The sequence below is a fragment of the Conger conger genome, chromosome 5 (assembly GCF_963514075.1).
Source record: "Conger conger chromosome 5, fConCon1.1, whole genome shotgun sequence".
NCBI classification, from domain to species: Eukaryota; Metazoa; Chordata; class Actinopteri; order Anguilliformes; family Congridae; genus Conger; species Conger conger.
The window spans coordinates 52,406,724-52,422,728 of NC_083764.1; positions in this window are offsets into that span (position 1 = coordinate 52,406,724).

The following is a 16,005-nucleotide window of genomic DNA, read 5'->3' on the forward strand; positions in this document are numbered from 1 at the left end:
GCAGCACTTTGTGTTCAGATTCCAAATGGAAGATTTGAGCATAGAGGATGGCCTGGTTTACCTGATAAATACCCGGGCCGATGTAAAAATGGGCTTCCCCATAGGGAATTTGGTTCGCCAGAATGTAATTTCTGTCCCTGGCAGTCTGGCAATCCAGAATGTGTCATGTGGCAGGCCCCGCCGGTTCATGCAAATTTGGCTTTAGATTTGGTATGAGTGTTTAGACACTCTGATAGTCCGCTGGCTGATAGTCCGCTCAGCTCATATGTTGAGGGGCACATGAAGCCCACATTGTGAACTGAGGTGCACATGCTTGTACTCTTTGGCCCTATGGACACTTTACAGGTCAGGGTCGACTCACCAGTAACCACAGTATGGACAGATAGAGGATAATAATACACAAACATACAAGGCAGGCAGCAGTAACAGTAAATTCATGATTCTCTCCCTCACTGATGTGGGGCTCATGATGTACATCCTGAAAACAGACCTGGGAGGTGAACATCCGGCTAAAGCTGCAGGAGATAGAGAGAGCCTGCAAACGGGTGTGCGGGACCCAGAGACTGGAGCCCCTCAGTGGGCAGGAACCTCGCCTGGCTGCTCTCTCTGACTTGTAAGCCCTAACCACACACACATTATATATCCGCGTGTGGAACTACTCTTTTTTTGTGCATCACCGAGGAACCGGGAAATAAAATGTTCTTAAAGGCCCACTCAGTAATTTTGATTGGTAATCAACAAAAATTACGTGGATGGTAACTAGGTACCTTGGTGGATTGTGGTACTCAGGAGTTTTTATCCTTGTCTTATATCTGTATCTTTGGTCTTTTTGCTTGTTGGAAGCAATTAGCACTTTATTAGCAACATACTGAGTGAGCCTTTATGTGCTTTATTTTATAAAACATGCATTGTCTCCCTCACTCTGCAGGCAGTCAGCAAATTCTGGCATTCCATCACCCAGCGGATTCACCATCCGTTGGCAATACTTCATGCCCTCTATTTTTCATTCCCACACCGATGTCCAGCAGGCGTTGAAAGACATTATGCACGAGCTGGCATACCAGCCCGCCTCACGTCCACAGACGCTGCCAAACATGGTGGTGGATGTGGTTGCCAGCCTGTTCCAGGCCATAGTGGATGAGGGTGAGGCCAGAGACAGGGCCTGAGAGGAGACGGACACAAAGCTCCTGAGCAGAAAGGCGGTTGGCATCGTGGTTTCTGTACTCTACACGCTCCGTGCTGACTTCCGCCTGAGAGCGGTGTTCTCCCGGGCTTCTAGGGACGGAATGGTGGCCTGCACTCACACTGAGCTGCAGAGCAACATGGACTCCTCAGGCCCTTAATAAGGCACTGTGCACCAAAGAAACAAACACCACCGCTGCCACATTGGTCACTGTCGCTGTCAGACAGCTCTGCCAGCCCACACATGCCTTCCCCAGCCCTAGCTTGGAGAAGAGGCAATCGCTGGGACATCGGTGATTGAAGAAGAGAAACCGGCTGAAAAGGAGGACGATTTGGGAACTACAGACCCACAGGTAGACGTGATGGAAGTTGAGGGAGATGCAGAATGGAGTCAATTCTATGCACAGTGCTTTCATTTTCATTTCAATCATTTCACAATGATCCAATATGTCTGTTTTAACCCAGGAGACACTATCTGTTTATTCTCCATCAAAGTGCAGTGTAATCCATATAAAGTACACAAACAAGGGGGGACACAGACCAAATACAGTGGCACCAATCATTATGGCATGTATTTGCTTTTTAAGGGTAAACATGACAGTTTCATAAACAGGCAGCAGTACAGCATAACAGTTGAAATTGGGCTTGTAACAGAAATGTAGCTTTGTTTCCCAAGTGAAAACGCTGCAGTTCTACCCTTGAGTAAGGTCCTTAATCTGAACTGCTTAATCTGAACTGCTTAATTAAAACTGTAAAGTGTGTTGAAGTTACTCTGTAGAAGAGCACCTGCTAAATGACTAAAATGTTAATGTAACTGGCCTGCAGGAGACCCATGGCACCTCTGCCATCACCATGGCAGTCATCAGAATCGCGTTGTAACAGTAGTCCACCAAGTCAATCACCAGCCTAGAATAGGGAGTAGCCAGCCTAGCCAGCTAGTCTAGGCAGGTGGGTCGCTAGTCTAAGTGAGTGAGTTGCTAGCCTAGGCAGATGGAATACTAGCCTAGTGAGTTGTTAGTCTAAGAGATTGAGTTGCTAGTCCAGGTGAGTGAGTTGCCAGTCTAGTAGAATCAGTAGCCAGTCTCATACACTGTCTCTCATTCACCACTACTGGCTCATCAGTCGTCGCTACTGGCTTTTCAGTCACCGGTGCCGACTCAACAGCTATATTGGCTTACGGTGATAGACTATATAAATCTAATAAATTTATATGGGCAATTCCAGCATTATGGATGTGACATTTGGACACAAAATGACAAACAAAATCCTTCAGAAAAATTACCCTTCTTACATGATAAAAAATGTTCATGCATATTATCATAGCCCCTACTTGGCTGAGGGGAAGGGCCAGTGTATGTGATGTGACGCAAATGTGATGTGATGCGATATAAACTCATATATATAAAGTGTATAAAGTAAAATGCAGAAAGTTTACCATCTAATGCAGAAAATATTGTGATGCCATTGTGTTATGGATCTGACATCTCTGAACTGCACATTGTTTTACGATCTACTTACCAATAAATTTTATCATTTGTTTTCATCCAAAATGGTTCTGAATGTCACTTCTGACATTGAGAAAACCATCATAAACGGTTTTGAATGTTTTCAAAATGGCTGCCAAATAGCTTTGATTTCAATGGTGATAGGACTACTAAATCATTTTTTAAGCATTTTCCTGTTGTTAGTCTACATTTTATCAGATTTCAAAATGGTCACAATTGGGACATAGTAAGTTGAATGGGGAAGTAATCAAGTTTCTTGTTTCATGCTCAGGTTGACATTACTGTGGAATTTCCCCTATATGGCTTAATACTTTTTTCATGTATCAAGGTGAATATTAAGGTGTGAATGGTTAAAATAATTGTATGTGAATGTCTAACAATAAAGTATTAATGTATCCATGCAGCTGTCATTTCTGTCAACATTTCACGTGTACAAATTATGTACAGAATATTTTTTTGAATGTACATTAGCTAGTCTATTGATCCCAGAACTTGACAAAATGTGCTTTAGAGACATCATGTGGAGCAGAAGAAGAGTTACACGATCACTGTTGACCATTTAAGGTGTAAGTGCACAAGTGTGTGATTAGAATGTTAATATCTTTCATTACTGGCAATTGAATGAAAGCAATGGAGTATCTAGAATTGTCTTTGCAGAAGTAACCTACCTTATTGAAGGCTGTAAGTACCATCAAGGGTATCACACTGCATGCTGGACATGAATAAACACTGAATATGTTTAAGGATTCAAAGGACCCAAATTAAGCTCAACAAGGCTCCTTTAGGGAGACAGGAAATATTGATTATTGAGAAAGCATTACATAAAAATGACATGAAGCAAATATTTAGGCCTCCCCACTTCAAAATGTAAGTACAGTCGCACTAAATACAACTCACTGCCACTAGAGGGCAGAATAACCTTTTTTAAAGATGGAATGAGAGCTCAATGGTGAGAGCACACAGCAGTTAGTAGGAGCTAACGGGTCTGCAACCCTGATCCAGGTAGTAGTGTGGCTCTGCTGGTTTTCGTTGTTACTCTGTACCTATATGTTTGCCTTGGTCAGCTCTCCCATGTGAAACAGCAAATAGAATGATCTTATCAGTGGTCTGAATTAAAGATCTGGTTTAGATTTAATGTTCGATATGGTGGCACATCCAAGCCAGATCCAGACTTGGGAAAATATTGACGGAGTTGGACGCCCCGGTATTGGCCCGTGATGCAAAAGGACACAGGCCCGGCCCCGTTTTTGTATTATGATTTTTTTTTTTTTGCGGGCCAAATGTAGCTTTGCAAAGCCGGGGCAGTGTCAACATTCTATCTGGGTTGTAACGTGTTCGCTATAAACCGGCGACTTCTTAAAATAAACATGCCAACATTTTAATAGTAAATCATTTATTCATCAAGCCTCCGCGTGTCCTCTGTAGGACTGGGTCGCTAGCTGTACTTAGGTTGAAACGTAGTTATAACTTAAATTCCTACTAAATTTTGATTTATGCATTATTGCCAAGTCAGTAACCGCGAAGAGAGAATGTTTTGATTGTTGATAATCCAGTCTTTTTTTTTCTGGCGTCAGTACATTGCCTACTTATAGTGGATATCCACTTTGCTTTCCTTAGATGTCCTCTTACCTCTGACAACCTTCGTGTTTCTTCACCCTGATGTCTAATACTCTTTGGCAAACCACACGACTTGTATGCAAACCACACGACTTTTCTCCCAATCAGCTCGATTTGAGCAACCATGAACTGCACAGAAACTAAACATTATACATCAGGAATACCGCTTTATTTACGTTCTGTAGGGTGAATTCAGGTAATTTGGGACCCAAATTAGGCTACCTGAATTCACCCTATAGCTGAACTGAGATTTAATTGCAATATTTATTTGGCGAAAACAGTTACACAGGCGGGTTCTCCACCTTGGCGGATGAGTTAAGGTCAAGATTTGTGTCGAGTATTAAGAACGAAGAATATAGGATAGGACTGAAGATTTTGCGAAAACGAAGTGAAATTGGATATATTAATGATATATTAATGACTAATAGTCAACATAGATATTTAAAAGCTCGTAAAAAAAAAAAAAAAAAAACTAGGCTACACTGCTTGGGTCGTTCTACCCAGACAGCAAGCGACTCCAGGCCGGATCTTCGTCAGCCGGCAGCGGCACAGATCGGGAGTCACTTGCTATCTGGGTAATAACTAGTGAAAAGAGTCAATAGCCTACGTCTATTGGGTGCTTTGACGTGATGTAAAAATATTTGCAAAGGCGTAATGGCTATTTGTATAAAATACTGTAAATACATTCTTGATTATTAGGCCTACTTTGGCTTTAACTAGCTGGTTAATGGTTGCAATGTTATGACTATTTGATGAACTACCTTAACATTCTCGAAGGCAACCCAGCAGGTGCTATGATTATTTGGTGCTATGATTTCATAAATTTACGAATGGCAAAACACATTTTATTCAAATACGTGAGATAAGCATTTTGTTTTCGCTTAAAAGTAAAATGAACTGACAACTTAGGCCTACCACATGCAGAATACCACGGATCACTCCATCCACGAGCATACGTTTCCATGGTTCTGAAATCGTACTTGGTAGTGGAATGTAGAAGTAGCTAGGCCTAATAGGCGGTTGTAGCCGCAAGTAAAATAGTAAGCGCGGAAGCCACCTTCGATAAGAGTGCCATCTCTGCGACAGTACCTTTGAGAGTTATGTGGTGGAAAGTTACATCATTTATGCCAATCAATTTCATACGGGTGTGGATGGTCCGATCTGAACACGGAGACGTGGGAAATAAAGTTTTCTGCTGTGGCATTTCTCATTTCCCATTTCACAGCATCACTCTAAATAGTATAACTTCACTAAATAGGCTAATCATTTTCCACATTGAATATCATCGTAATATGTTTATATTCATATAGATAAAAATGTAGGCTGCGTTTTAGTTTGGCCTAGACAGTGTTCTATGCAATGAAGTCACACTTCAGACTATGTGCCGACATTCACAAATGTATTATTATTATGCTATTATTAATTAAATGCGGTAATACACAATATTTTTATTTGGTGATAAGCGTCACTGGAAATCCCCAATGGTGGCCACAATTTTGAGAAATTGCATTGTAGCTATGATTATATTTTCTTGAATCATATGTACATTTTCAGGATCTTTTGTATGGGTACACTAAAATGCCTAAAGTTTCAGGTAATGCATAATCTACTAATCAAGGAGGTATAGTGGTTCAGAGTGGTTTGAATATAAAGGACTAAATGGCCAACGTGTCCTGAAAAGTTCAAGTTACTGTAGAAGGGTCTGATAGGTTGTTGCAGTCAGTCTTGAAAGAGTTTGAAGAGCTGTACATAGTGATATATTAGCTATGTTTAAAATGCACAAGGCTGCAAATCTCAAGCTTAGTTGCCAGTCCTATATTAGCCAAATTAAACTAATCTGGATCAATTTATTAGATTTCAGACTGGGAGATTGGCAGATATTTTTAAAAACTATTAAAAACTTCACAGAAACCACGGAAACACAGTAGAAACCTACTATATATCAATTATTGAAATACTTATTCAAGGTGTACCACTTTTGCATCATATAATGTTTCAATGTAAGTCAAGATGCATGCTTCGCTGCTGTTGGTAATAGCATGCTGTTAGATAGTCAAATGTGACCTAGCCCCCAGTTATGGACCCCTTTTTATGTAGATGATGTCAGACATCATGTCTGCAGACTTCTCAGTACAAAGTAAAAATATCTTTTACAAGTTTGTCTTGGCAAATAACATGAATATTCCCATCAGCTGAAGTCACACATCCCCTCTAGTGAGCAATGGCAAAGACGCCCCACAAGAGGGCCTCTGTGTATTGCCACAAGAATGTATATATATTTTTTCTTATTGTTTATAAATGTATACAAGTACATTTCCTTGGGTATCATAATCTGTTTGACAAATGCACAAAACATCATCTAAATTACTTTAAGATAAATTTTCTTGGAAACACACATCTTAACACATTGGCTAAACATGTTCCGTGATTCTCCATTTTGATTGTAAGAGACAGTTTTTGTGAGAATTTAAATGACGGGAGCGTGATTTAACAAGACTGGCTGCATGCCCTCAATCTATATTTGTGTGACTGCACACAATATTGTGTGACTGCACACGATAACTGAAGAAGACTTCATGGGATTCTACAGAGGGGAAATTAAGTTAGAAATTAAGACTATTTTAAAAAGAGGGATGTGGGGGTATTTTGCTTATTCCTGCATATAAAGTTTAGCAATACAACATCACGCATTCATTCACAACCCATATTTTTCATTGTAGAGAAAGGGCAAGTCCTAATTCATGACAGAAGCATTAATGTTAGTTGCAATGTATAATGCAGGTAATTTATGTAAATATTTAAAAGCAAATATATTATATGAAGGTGAATTGATTCAGTCAGATAAGCAACTGCTTTCCAGAGGTTGCAGATACCTGTTTTCCTCATGATTCTTTCTCGGTCTGTTCATACAATGGATTAGACAGCAATAAATGCATTGCTATGTAACAAGTAACTGTTATTATGTCGCCAAGTAAACACATGTTACACTAGTAGTTGTCTAAATTGGTAGTTTGAAATATTCAGTATTTCCTGTGCTAATACTCACAAATTCTCACTCACTTTATAGAATGGCATAAACTGAAGGGATTCAGCTGCTTGTACAGATGAATGTGTAAACAAACGTTTGGTATGGATATGATTTATTTTCACTGAATGAGAAGCTGTACTTTAGGTCAATTTAGTGCAGGCTTCCCAACATCTAGGTGACATTGACCTAAACTGCAGTTCTTCCTGCTGTTTCCAAGTATATATGTGATTTCCATCAGTGTTAAAAGAACATGTCCCTCCTCTGACTTCATGTTGAAGGCAAGGTTAACACCCATACTGCCCCTTTTATGTGGGATAGGTTGCCTTGTGTCATCCTCCTGTGACTTTGACAAATCACTTTCCCCAGACTTCTCTTCTCAAAGTTTGGCTCTCCAGTTCCCCTTGAGACAAGGTGAAATTTATCTAAATATCTTTCTTTGTCATACATCAAGGAAGACTTGATTATGTGGAATGCGCACTGCTATTTTTTCGTCCCCATACGCCACCCGTAATTTCATGTGAGCATGGAGCAGCTGCCTTCTGTGTTATGGAAACACAGCTAATAAGCTTCAGTTAATTTTCTTTTCATTATTATGCCATCACCTCCCCTTCCTTGAGGCTGGGCGGCAAATAGAGATTTCAGGTACATACACGCTTTAGCCGTTTGAACAAAAGCGCAAGAGTAACTTTGAAAGAACATTATGCACGCAATAAAAGTGAGGTAATAACTGCCATGCACACTGGGTTGATCGGAGGGGCTCTGTGAAGCTTGGGGTGAGGCAATAACAAGTGAGCTTTGAATAATGACCATGGTTATAAATTTGCCTCTAAAGTTATTTAAATTGCATGTTTTCTTCCGTTTGTATTCCTGGGTCAAAACGGGCCTGTTTCTCTCAGATTTTGCAGGGCCTCACTCCCTCCCTACATACTTGTTTTTCTTGGACAGGTCTGTTGCGGCACTCCTTGCCGTTTGAAGAAAAACAACAGGGGATGTCAACAGTATATCAAAAAAACGACATTTCAACTGTAGATTCTTATCTACGATGAATGAGTGTAATCACGGCCTCTGATATTTTCCATAGAGGCTTCCCTAGTTATTGTATTCCAAAAGCCTGATTGTATTACTAGAATTCACTGCTTTTTCACAAGCTTTTTATTATATGGGTTTATATGGCGTTGCTACATAATGCTTCCCAGCGTCTTTGTGCATCCATGCATATCCAATGTATATTAATGAAGCCATATTCCATATTACGCTGGAAAAGATCGGTGAAAAAAAACAGCAGAATCTGTCAGGCACCTAATGAATATTTGATTAAAACATGTACAGCAATCACCCTGACGGATGCTTTCAGTGAATAATGCAGCTACACGCACCAACACAGCATGATCGTTACACGGCTAGAGTCTGAGTTTGCTATGGTCCTGATAGCTTCTTGAGGTGTTTTTGGTTTGCAAATGTATAAAAGGTCATTTCATATGTGCAGCACAGTTTCTCATGGCTCTATCTCAATGGCTCATATAGCAGCGAGAGCTGCCATCTCTTCTGTGAGAAACATTTTGTCAGTTCTGACAGAAGGGCCATCGTTTTTTTTTTTTGCTTGCACTTGGCTGTGTACATTTGCAGCATAAGCAATGTTTCTGCTTTATCGGTCAACCTTGTAGGTTTTTAATATGGGAGTAGATGAGAATGTATGCCTCCAAGCTGTTTGCTTTAGTCACGGAGCCCTGGTTTTGCAATTACTAATGGAGTTTTTTTTAAACGGGGAATCTGTTGAAAGCTTATGTTAAATGCTCAGTCAGAGAGTTTAGCCCATGGTAGGGTGATAGAATAACCTTTCTTAGTTATTATATATTTCCTGACTGATGCACAATCATTTTGTTCCATCGCAGCATATGCCTTATATTACCTATATAGAGTGAGGTGTCATCAATTACCTGTTCATGACTGTATCTTCCTTTGGGCCACAACTGTGTGGGCAAATATCATTTTGATGCCAGTTGAAACATGTTCAAACATTTTAGCCAAAAATATTAGGGGTGACATTTTTATTTTCAGTCATTTGTTTACTCTGGAGCAATTGCTTACTTTATAAAATGAGAGGAAAGCCATGCTTGGCAGTCACAGCATTGCAGGGTGTACCGCTGCTCCCTGGTCTGTGAATCTGACAGAGATATGCGAGAGGGCTGGTGTGCAATGAATCCATCTGCTGTGTGACAGTGGCTACAGTTAGACAGAGTGTTTCCTGTGAACAGCAATTTTGGAGGTAATTAGAGAGGAGGAGAGAGATACAGAAAGCACATATGCTTGCCGTATCGTTGTAATACAATTTCCAAACTTACGCCCACATACAGATTCACTCATAGAGTCCTGTCTCTATGTTTCACACACTGAAAACAGAGGGTTGTATGGCAGCTAGGACAGTCATAAATGTTTTACCTCATAAATCAATACAGCTTACAAAAGCACCAGGAGTACCTGAAGTCAGACATGATGTGTGCTGTGTATCCAGCTACAACCTTTCCCCGGGACCTTTTTGACTTACTGACTTTTCTTCTCTTGGAAAACAATAAGAGCATCTTGCCACTGATAATCTTTTGGAGACCTGCAGAAGGTACACATTCAAGCCAATGAGAGTTACACTGTACATTACACCACTACAATGCAGTATGTCACATTGTATTGATTTCTGTATTAAGTTTTCTCTCCAATACCAAAGAATACCAAGTCGAATTAATCAAAATATTCTTCAGAGAGGTGAGAGCCAGCAGTACTGCTGTGTGCAGATACAGTACAGTGCAATCTGTAAGTATTTGGACAGCGGTACAATTTCCGTTCTTTTAGCTCTGTACTCCAGCACATTACATGTGAAATTAAATAATGAATATGAGGTTAAAGTGTGGACTGTCACAGCTTCTGATGAGTCAGGTTTTCTCAATCGCAGGTATAAGTAAACTTTCATTATCTAGTCTTGCCAATGACAGTCAATGCATTGTGCGTGCCAAGGACAGGGGGCTGCTCCGTCATTGCCGTAATGCGCCCAGATCCCCCTTCATCCCAGCGCGAAGGACCCGAACATGTCACACGGAAAATATGTGACAAATGGACAGTAGCGCGATGCAGCGCATTAACGCTTCCGCACCACAGGAACTGTAAGCACCACACCGGCTAACCTGCCCTTGACAGAGGCATTATCGCTTCAGTTCCACAGAGGAAGGACGGGAAAATATGTGCTTTTTTTTCTTTTCTTTTTTCAGCGAGTCTGCCATTTTTCAACATGGGATTGGAGAGGGGACCATTGGGGGTGTCGGAAGGTGGGGTTTGGGGTAGGGGAGTTGGGGGTGAACCTAACCAAAATTGTAACTCCCTCAGTGACAATGGGTTAGAGGGGAAGCCTCTGTTCCCTGGGTGCTGAAACATGGTCTACAGGTATGATGGCAGTGGGCAACATCAGTACCTGCATTTCTGTGTGAAGTTGCTGTTGTTTAGTGTTTCTGCAAGATCAGGAGTGTTGGCCTTCTAGTCCCCCCTTGGCGCCCCTGCCCCCCCCCCCCCCCCAGTCTCTTTTCTTCCTCTGTCTCCCTCCTTATATTTCTTTTTTCTTCTTCACCCTCTTTAACCTCTCTCTCTCTGCTGCCTGCTCCTCTCCTTTCTTCCCCTTCTGTACCTCTCCCTCCTCCTTCCTCTAAGTTCACTAAGTTGACAGGGTGACCAGTCCCTCTTGGGGGGAGATTAGGGCTGGGGGCGAGGGGCTTTCAGTTCTCATCGGTCAGCTTTAAGATCTCAAAGTAGTCAGGTGATCATCTGGGACTTGCTGCCACTAAAAATAACTTGGCACTTTGCACACAGACCATCACAATAGGTTGGAAAAGAACCTCACATTTCCCTCTCTCAGCTGTGATTGGACCTCTTCTCTCTATTTGAGCCTCAGTGTTGCTGTGTTGACCAGTATAAGAAGAGTTGTGTGGGATAACTGTTTGTAGCATGTTTCTTTTTTTTCTATTTTGCAGGATAAAAAGGCATTCAGTTGAACTATTTCTTGCGCCTGCGTTTGTGGTTAAGATCATACGCTTTATTGATATAAGGCAGTGTGAAATGACCTCACAGAACCTCTACATAGTCTGAAAAGACAAACAAAAGAATCAAACCCAGCTACCCCTCGATTATGAACGGATTTGGAAAAAAGCCTAAGTTTCTTGCGTCAGCGTTTTACGCATTCCCCTCTTTTAACAGTAAGAAGGGAAAACTCTTCCTATTAATCTGATCACGGCTCTCTGACTAGCACAGAAACGTGAAGAAAAAAATGACCTTGTCCCCCAGCGGGTTTCGGGGACCTTGAAAATAAAGTTCTATGGGAGCACGGTTCTGGAGCCGCGGCTGTGTTTATGCTGCACGCCAGAGGTTAATGTGGGAGTAGAACCTGCTCTTTCGCCAGATGACAAGCGGTTTTAAATTACACTCTCGTCTTCAGATGAATTCCATCTGAGGACTGGATCTGAAAACAGGGCGCGCATGCATATTTAGGCAGATGCATATTTACCATATTCACTGTAATTACTAAGTTTTTGTTTTTTTTGTTCTTCAATTAAATTCTGTCCCACATTCTGTTCCATGATACGCATTTGGAATTATACATTACATGCTACTTAGAAAGGGTCAACGCTATGAATGAAGGTATTTATTTCCTTTGATTTTAAGTTACCTTTGGTTATGTACTTAGAGGGCGGAAGGGAAGGAAATGAGAACCGGAGAAAAATGTGTATAAACAAATATAGCCGCTTGTGTTTTAAAGCATCTTATCTTGTGAGAATTATTTTGATTTCATGTCTGTGAGGGGTGTGGTGGCTTCGCGAAAGAAAAATAAATCATTGAAATAAAAAGGCAACGCTCCACAAACATTCACCACATATGAAATGCTTAGTCATATGTAATGTTAAAAATAATGTATTCCTAATATGTCCAAGACTGAAAGGATTATTTTGTTAGTGTTGCTGACTTTCCAGCATGTGTTGGTGAAAAGCCCTGGAATCACCCAAGACTGTACAGAAAGCGAAGCAGTTAATTTTTTTCCCTCCAGTTTCATAATCACGCCTAATGCAGTCTGGAAAAGATGCAGAAATCTGGTCCAGGGCAACACCCATGTGCAGAGAAAGAGAGTGCGAGAGAGAAAAAGAGAAAAATCTCATGGTTTGTTTCTGGTTAGCATTAGGAGCAACCCGGGCCAGCAGAACTAATAAAGAAAGATTGCTCCATGTGGACCAGCTGTGAAGGACCTGGACAAGCAGTTTTCAGACAACACCGTAGTGATCTCATCTCTCGTTGCATGTTCCCCTGAGTGAGGAGGACAGGTCAAGGCCCTACCATGTTTTTCAGGGGGGGGGGGGGGGGGGCTTCCGTTCTCTGGCCCCCTCCCTGCCCCACCCCAGCCCAGCTCCCTGCACCCCTGGCTCCAGGGTTCTGGGATGGATGAAGTCACTGCATTTTCTGTTTCTCCTCTTTCAGCGTCGGATGAGACTTCCACAATTCTCAGCATGATGCAGAGGCATTTTTGATAGTAGCAGCAAAAGGGTTCATTTTTTAAAAGTAGCAACAACTCAAGCATTCTGCAGATTTTTTAGGAAGTGCTGAACATGAGTAGTAAAACAGCCATTGGGCAAAAAACTATTCCTCAAGGGGAAAAGGCAGTAGTGAAAAACTCCTGAGAGGCATGACAATATGAACAAATATTCAGTAGTGGCTTTTTGAAATATTCAAAATGGCAATGAAAAGAAATCATTAGATCCTTTTCAGAATCCTGAAATCTAGCACATCCTGTTTTGCTCAGCCCTCATAAGCAAGGATATTGTAAAACAGACAACAGTTCCAGAGACATTAACTTCAGTAGGTAACAGCACAACAGCCACACTAGTGTGTTTATCTTTGCCACCCCGCTACTGTCTTGGAGTGGTGCAAACAGGAACTGTGTACGTCAGTATTTTCCACATCTCAGTCTTCCATTGTTTAAGGCGGAATGTGAAATGTTTGAGCAACAATTTGACTGCGGCGCCACTCAACATAGTTAGCCGGACATAGGAGCCTTCTTGCAGCGAGGCATGGGACACCAGACAAACATTCACTCTGTTGGAGGTATGTCTGGACAGCTGGTTCCTATGGCACCAGGACATTGAGCTCTTGAAAAATATGTAAAAGGAAATATGGGGCCATGTACCAGGAAATTTTGGGCAACAACCTCCTTCCCTCAGTGAGAGCACTGAAAATGGGTCGTGGATGGGTCTTCCAACATGACAATGAACCAAAACATACGGCCAAGGCAACAAAGGAGTGGCTCAAAAAGCATATTAAGGTCCTGGAGTGGCCTAGCCAGTCTCCAGACCTAAATCCCATTGAATCTGTGGAGGGAGCTGAAGCTTCAAGTTGCCAAGCAACAGCCTCGGAAGCTTAAGGATTTGGAGAGGATCTGCAAAGAGGAGTGGACCAAAATCCCTCCCAAGATCTGTGCAAACCTGGTGAAAAACTACAACAAACGTCTGACCTCTGTGCTTGCCAACAAAGGTTTCTCCACCAAGTATTAAGTCCTATTGTTCTATGGATCAAATACTTATTGCATGTGAAAATATGATATTATATTTATAAAATGTATATGATGTTGTTATTGTGGATTATTTTGTCAAAATCAGCAAGGGATCAAATAATTATTGCTACCACTGTATTATCACAATGATAGTTTAAAAAACAATGCCTGCCACAAAATGACACAGTTACGCCAAATTCTGGAAATACATTGCTGCCAGTGTGCACACAGTAAATATAGTCTATGGGAAAAGCTACCTTAAAACCATGTTCTATTTGAACCTTTACAGAAAAATAATTACTCATGTCTGGGACCTGCCGGTGTGCCAAAGTAAAATGTGGAAGCATACTGAGGTGACTGCTGTAAAGCCACACCCAACATCGTATGTCAGAAGCTGGAGGCTGAAGAGGGAAACAACTACATTCACCTGCCTTTAGATTTTCCAGCAGCAGTTAGAACTTGTCTTTGTAAGTAGTATACCGTAGGTTCATTTTCAATCCAAGGTCGCCTGCTTGAATCCTTTTTTTAACACAAGCTTGAAAATAACATACCCAAAATAAAAATGTTACCATTCTTGAACCCTTTTGACTACAGCCATAATGTATAGGCAGGTCTCTTCTGAACGGCAACCCTTTGGGGTTTGTTTTTCTAGAGTCATAATGACAAAATATTACTATAACATATGAAAATATTTTCTCACTGAAAATATTTGAGTGGATACAGATTATTGTGGCTTTTTAGAATTAGAAACTATTATGCTTTTGGTTTACTGTACCCTTGTTGTGAAAAGGACATTACCTTGATTTGTGTATTTCCAAAATGCAGAGAAAGGTGAGCCCTAGCTTCAGCTAAGCTGATCTCATCAGTTGCCTCAAAGATAGTAAGTGAAAAACCTGTGCTCCTCAAAGCAGTTGTTGCTTCAGTATTTGACAAAAAAAGATTCAGTTTCCCCCTAAAATGACTGCAATTGTCAGTGCAATCCATGTGATGCAAGATTGCCCTATGAAAATGAATAACATGACTTGCATGACCTCATTGTACAATTAAATCTGCCCCCATGCCCTACTCCTACCTTAACTCTAACCTCAAACCCAAGCAAACCTTTTACTCTATGTAATTACTTGGTTGTAATAGGTTTCACAGTAACTATGTCACTGTCGTATAATCACAGTTTACTTGCAGTTCTGGCATTGTATATATCCACAATAATTGAGTGTTCTGTTTTTCATTACTGGTACCATATCTTGGTCACAGAACCCAGTAAATATATAATTTTGTGAGATGTTTATGCTACCATGTATTTTGCTAATTAGCTAGTTAGAACTGAAACTTAATAATTGTGACTCCTGCATAGCATGTCTTACTGCATATTACTTAATTTAATTAGTGCAACAGAATTACACTAATATTGAGCAGATTTTGAAATTAAATGGGGTAAAACAAATAATGATCAATAATGATCAGATGTAAGAAATATTTTCAATGATGTCTAAATCAATTGATTTAGCACAATTACCTAATAAATTGAGTAGATGTAACTGAAATACCGAGTACAACCTATTAAAAATGAGTAGAAACCACTGAACAAACGGAGTAGATGTAATTGAAAACTTTTGTAGGATATAACGGAAAACTTGGCAGTTACTTATTAAAACAAATGTGTTGCATTTACTTAAATTTTCTAACTTCATTTACTACATGCTATAAGAGTATTTTACTTGAAGATTGTATATTAAGCTATTCATTTTAACCGCAATGTGCCAATATTAATAAATATGAACAACATCAAATATGAAACTAGTGACTATTTGCACAAATGCAAACTTTCCCAGAGCTGGAAAATGTGAAAAAATTAATTAATTAAAATAAAATTTAAATAAATAAATAAATATCATCCCTTGCATTAATACGCATTTTCTTTGCTGTGTAAATGCACAAAAAACACTTTGAAAACAGATCTGCATTGTAAGCCAGATAAGACCTGGAGGTAGTCTGGCAAAATGGCCCATATATTCCATGTATTTTCACATTCCACACACACGGTCCAATTGGGCATATGATTCACATACTCATCTGCCCGGTTGCCGCCCAGCATCTAGATG